Source organism: Helianthus annuus, chromosome 14, assembly GCF_002127325.2.
Source record: "Helianthus annuus cultivar XRQ/B chromosome 14, HanXRQr2.0-SUNRISE, whole genome shotgun sequence".
NCBI lineage: Eukaryota > Viridiplantae > Streptophyta > Magnoliopsida > Asterales > Asteraceae > Helianthus > Helianthus annuus.
The window spans coordinates 59,880,656-59,887,108 of record NC_035446.2 but is presented as its reverse complement, the minus strand read 5'-3'; the positions used below and the strand labels follow the sequence as shown (position 1 = coordinate 59,887,108).

Below are 6,453 nucleotides of genomic sequence, written 5' to 3'. Positions count from 1 at the left end.
TTCCCCACCTTAGTCGCACACTCCACAACTGATGATTTTTTGTTTTTTACAATCTTGAATAAATCCGGGTAACGTTCGTTAAATGGCAGCCCTCCTGCCCAGCTATCCAGCCATATTTTCACTGTTTTACCATCACCTATTTTCGCCACTATCCTCTCTTTCACATTAACTCAGTATATGATTGGATGGTGCTAAATTGTTTTTGTTTTCCTTTAATCTTGGTGAATGTATTTTACCTTTTTGCTTTATTGTAATATATGATTTAATTGAATTGAGTGACAAAAATATTGATATATTAAATCGTGTAGAGTATAGTATGTTAATTTTATAGCCTATATAACTAATTTGTATAAATTAGTACCTTTTTTTAATTATGCTTTTATTAATCAGCTTAATGATAAATTTCACAAAATATTAATATTTTAAAATGCTTATGTTAAGTTAATTATCAATATAGATACGGTTTATAAATATATAATATTAAAACTTATGGATTCGTGTTTGTTATTGTTTTAAACGCTCAATACACGCACGTCTTTAAATTATTTAGACATTCATTGTTATTGACAACGGAGTTGTAATCAAGATAGAGTTTTTTTTTGTATTGTAGCTATACATGAGTGCTATGTTAACAAATTAAATCGGTATTCGGTTTCAAAGTTTTTGATAGATTTGAAACACATGACGATATCCATTTGAGTGACGGTAACATAACGAACATAACTGATTCCGATCGAGTTCCTGTCACGTAGCACGGAGAATTCCACTAGTTGAAAACACTTCATGTTATTTCATACGTCTACAATGTGATAAAACAAAATTAAAGGGGACATTCTAACAAATAAATTATATATGATACAACACACACACACACACACATATATATATATATAATGTTAGGTTTATTTATGAACAAGCCTATTGATAGTAAACTATCTGAACTAATCCTAGACATTGATTATCAATACACAAGTGTTAATCAATGGCCAAGATTTGATGATGAAAATTGTGACAACTCGAGTTTTCGACTTTCACTTTCACATTTATTGCACGTTGACTTTGACTGTTAGCTGTTGACTTGTTTGACTTGTAACAATACACGTTGTGTTATAATGAAACGTATTATGATTGTTGGATATGTTATGTGCTATATGATAAAACGTATTGTGATGGTTATATGTATATGTGTTAATGATATAGTGTGAACCTGTTAGTAAACACTTGAACTAGTTAAGTCCTGCATAACCTTCACAACGAAACAAGTGTGTTTCGCCAAACACTCTTCGACGAAACAAGAGTGTGATTCGTCACCCATAGCTCGACGAAACAGAATTTTGTTTCGCCGGCCCAATCGTTTCGCCAAAGCCCAATTCGGGCCCAGTACGTTAATTTAAGTTTTAAACGTGAAACGACTTCCTGTTTCACACTTTGGCAAATCAGAAAAACCCTAGAACCCTCTTGTGTGTGTGTGACGGCAGCTGCGTTCCCCAAGCCCCTCGAACGATCCGATTCATCCTTGCTAGTATCTCGGTTAGTGCGTGTTTGTCATATCGGTTTCATGATTTGATTGGTCGATGTATGTTTGTGTATGTCTGATTTATGAAACGGCTGTGAATATATATGATTTGTCACATGTTTTTGATTGAGTTCTAGTAAAGTCGCGATCATATAATGAAGGTTAGGGTTTCATGAATCTTGCAACAAATTGTACATGCTAGCGATTGTCAGTATAGGACCTGATTAATTATCTTCGTATGATACTTGTGAAAATAACCAATCGATCTTTGCAAACAAGTGAGCATGTGGTTTGATGATGTACGTTTTAGGGTTGTGTTGAAACTGTTATGCATAGATTTCAGGTTGTATACATGATGATCATTGGTTCCTGCTTTCGTATGGTAACTGGTTGTTCCTTGTAAGGGTGTAACGGCTGTTGTTGAGATTAGGGTTCTGTGATAATTGTGTAACTGTTGAACGATGTTAACTGGTCGACGTAACTGACTGGTTGACGAAATGGAATTCACGGCGAAACAGAATGTGTTTCGCCAAAGGGATCACGACGAAATATAATTTTGTTTCGCCAAGGGGCAATTGACGAAACAGGTTAGTGTTTCGCCAAAGGGTGTTTGACGAAACAGAATATGTTTCGTCAATATGTGTTTCGCCAAAGTGTGTTTCGCCAACCTGTGATTCGCCAATTTGGATAATCTGCACAGTAACTCGATTTAACTCTGTTAGAAGTTAACTGGATTGAATAACTGCTGTTAAGTGATATGCATGACTTGTATGATATTGGATACATGTTTAGTACTTCTGTGATTATACCTATACGTGAACAATTTGGATATAAACTGATCATGTACACATGCGTACTCTAGGACTTGATTGATAAATTGTGAGCACATACTTAGCATACCGAGCAAACCAAGGTGAGTTCACACAGCCAAGGCATGGGGTTCCCAGGGTGGGAATGGGTTTGGATTATTACTTGTACTTATCTGGCTTATGGTAACCAGTTATATGATCCTCGGGTGAGGAGGGGTTATTGATATGATACGACTAGACTAGTGTTGCTCATAGAACTGATCTTCGCACACACGCCAGGGGTTGGCCGCGATATTATGACTAATCATTCGCACACATGCCTAGGAAGGCCGCGAACTATACTCTAAACTTCGCATACATGCCGTGTGGCTGCGATACAAACATACCTAGTCTAGAATACTTGGGAAAACTTGCCCTAATCTTTGCATACATGCCTGGAGGGCCGCGTTACGAACTAATACAATACATGACTTAATGAACGAACGCAATGCTTACTATACCATTACTATTACTGAACTATTAATTGTGAACTCGCTCAACTAGTTGTTGACTCTCTGCTGCATGCCTTGCAGGACCTTAGGTACACATGGAGCTTGCACAGGGAGGAGCAGGTCGTTGTGGGACATGGGTCGTGGATGCCATGTTAAAACATTTAAACATTTGAACTTATGTTATACATTGGGTTTTCATACTTATGCTTCCGCTACACTTTGAAACTACAATTATGTTTTGAACACCTATCGTATTGAATGATTGGTTTGCATATACTTTTACTTGATATATTACATGTTCGATATGATTGGTGGCTTGATCCTGGTCATGTCACGCTCCCAAGCGGCGGTACTCCGCAGGTGGATTTTGGGGGTGTGACAAAAATACACTAGTGTATTTTACGATTTAATGATGTAATTTGTTCACTTAGTTCACAAATACCCCACTAGTGTTCACTCTAGAACAATCTAAACCGTTTAACTTTTTATTAAGAGTAAACTACCATTTTGGTCCCTGTGGTTTGGGCAGTTTTGCCATTTTAGTCTAAATCTCAAACTTTTTACATCTGGGTCCCTGTGGTTTCAGTTTTATTGCCATTTTAGTCCAAAATTCAAAAAGTCTCATTTTTTACTGTTACCACCTGTCTATTTTGTCTTTTTGTGCAGGGGTATTTTTGTCCAACTGCTTTAAATTTAACATTTTCTTAATTAAAAAACTAAAATAAATACATTATTAATTCCTTTATGAATTTTGGACTATGATTACAATTATTAAATTACTTACATGTTTGTCTGCCCTTGATGATAGTTGAAGCTTTGTCAACAACAACGAAACCCTGTGTTTATTCTAAAATAAAAAAAAGTAACTCTAATTTTCACCACCATTAGCAATTATTATTATATCAAAGAGAATCATGATCCATCTTCTTCTTAAGTTGAAAAATAAGAACAGCAGCAAAATAATAATAAAAAGGGAAAGGACTAAAAGACAGTAAGCTTCTTCCTGTTAGGGTTAAAGGTCTCAATAGTAAACTTATCATTCATCAACTTGTGTCTAACCAAGGAAGCCCTAAAGGGAAGAAAAGCAATATAACCTGCAATCGCAACCGAATAGCCTCCATTCACTTTCTCCAGCGGAAACCCCTTCACCTTCTTATGCGACTGTCACTTCTTCTTCAAATCAATCAACGCCTGATTCTGCATATACCTTCGAGACAGCACAATCGCCGGTTCTCTAGCCACCGTCTCCGTCGATCCCACCGACTCATTAAACCTCGCAATCGATCGCTCTTTCACATCCGGTTCATCGGCGACCAGATCCATAAACATTCGTTCGAACAACTGCGTTTTTATTAACGTTTCGCCGGCCGTTGCTTCCATGAATCCGACTTTGTTCTCGAATTTGGTGACGTCAGGGATGTTTCTGAGTTCGTCTGGCATGGTGAGTTTAGGAGCTCCGATTCCGGCGTCTACTAAGAACATGTCGTCTCTGAAGCGTGAGACTTGGGATTTATTTACTTTAGTTTTTTAATCAAGAAAATGTTAAATTTAAAGCAGTTGGACAAAAGTACACCTGTACAAAAAGACAAAATAGGCAGATGGTAACTGTCAAAAATGGAACTTTTTGAATTTTGGAATAAAATGACAATAAAACTGAAACCACAGGGACCCAGATGTAAAAAGTTTGAGATTTGAACTAAAATGACAAAACTGCTCAAACCACAGGGACCAAAATGGCAGTTTACTAAATTAATGGTATATATTTTTAAAATTTATACTTGTACATACTAATGAGTATGTTTATGTATATATGATATATGGGGATGGTTCAAATGAAAACCACTTTTATTGTGAAAACTCGAAAACTAACTAAAAAAAGCCTAAAAAACACACAAAAATGTTTTTTTTTTTCAATTTTTTTTTATAAAAATCACTAGTTTTTATATATAAAAAAACTTTTTTTCAAAAAAAAAAAAAAAATTTTGTGTAGTGCACATGTGTAATAATACACATGTGTAGTACACATACATATGTGCAGCATTACACATGTGCACTACACAAAATTTTTTTTTTATATTAAAAAACCTGCGAAATTTTGATTGCAAAAAAAAAAAAAATTAAAAAAAAAATTTTTTTGTATGTTTTTTTGGCTTTTTTTAATTAGTTTTCGAGTTTTCACAATAACTAGTGGTTTTCATTTGAACCTTCCCCTATGATATATAACTCATAAAATTAACTACTTCTCCTTACATTTAAACAAGGGTAGGTTATATGTTTGTAATATAAGCTACATGCAACTTATACATGTGTCGGTTATGTACATGAACAATATTTTTTTCATATATATATATATTTTTTCCAGTTTTAAGAGATATCAATAAATTACATTTCTATCATTTTTTTTTTATCTTAAATAAAGTTAAGATTAAAAAACTGAATCCTCCTCTCTTTATATATGGTTCTTACATGATGTAAGTTACATCTATAAGTAATTTCTTTGAAGGCTGCTAGGGTAGGTTATATGTTTCTTACATGATGTAATTTCTTTGAAGGCTGCTAGGGTTTGTCGTATCGGGGATGGATGATTTAAACGGTTCTGGTGGATATGTTAGTAGTTCCGGTGGAAATCAAAAGGATTTTCAAGCGACACCGAGGGCAACGTTTGAAGAAATTGCAGCAAGGTTTAAAGTCATTGACAATCTCTCGGCTCAAACTGAACCCCGTAACGTTAACATGATTGATGAATTGATAAAGAATTCAGTTCCATTTGAAGCTGAAAACTTGCGGTCAGCAACTAGGGTTTCTGATTGGGAAGGGATTAAGCAAGCTACCAAGAGTTATGCTCAAAAATTAGAATCCAATGGTGCTGCATCGGCAGGTATGGGGGGAGTGAATTCGGGGGCTGCAAACCCGGTCTCATTCGCTAGCGTTGTGAACACCGAAAAGGAGAAAGTTAAGGTTAATTTTCGGATGATGGAATCTAGCGAGTCGGTTGATGGTGCTGATGTGGTTATTCCATTGTCTTCGGTCAAGCAAGTCTCAGACAGGTATGAGAACACGTTGTATGGATATTTTCTGGGCAAACGGCTGGCTTTTCCTGTGGTGGATTATTTTGCAAAGAATAACTGGGTTAAATATGGTCTTTCTAGACTAATGATGAATGCAAACGGGTTCTTTTTCTTTAAATTCAAAACAAAGGAAGGGATGGATAAATTGGTGGAGGATGGGCCTTGGTTGATTAGAAATGTTCCGATAATCTTGAAGGAGTGGTCGGCCTCTGTCAAGCTGGAAAAAGAAGACATAAAGGCTATCCCTGTTTGGGTTAAGATGCATGAAGTGCCGTTAGCAGCTTATACTGAGGACGGTCTTAGTTTGCTTGCTTCTAAGATAGGGGTGCCTAAGATGCTAGATTCATACACTGCTACAATGTGTGCTGAGTCATGGGGAAGAAGCAGTTATGCTAGAGCTCTTATTGAAATTCAAGCCGGGGCTGAATTAAAGAGGAGTATTAAAGTTGCAATCCCATCTTTACAGGGTAATGGTCACTCAATGGTGGAGGTGAAAATCGAATATGATTGGGAGCCTTTGAGGTGCTCTGCTTGTTGCGTGTTTGGTCATGAGGATAACTCGTGTCCTA

At 36.2% G+C, this 6,453-nt stretch overlaps 1 pseudogene; it reads right to left on the bottom strand.

Moving 5' to 3' along the window:
- Window positions 1-3,679: 3,679 nt before the first annotated feature.
- On the bottom strand, window positions 3,680-5,139 carry LOC110906604 (annotated as a pseudogene).
- Between the last annotated feature and the right edge of the window lie 1,314 nt (window positions 5,140-6,453).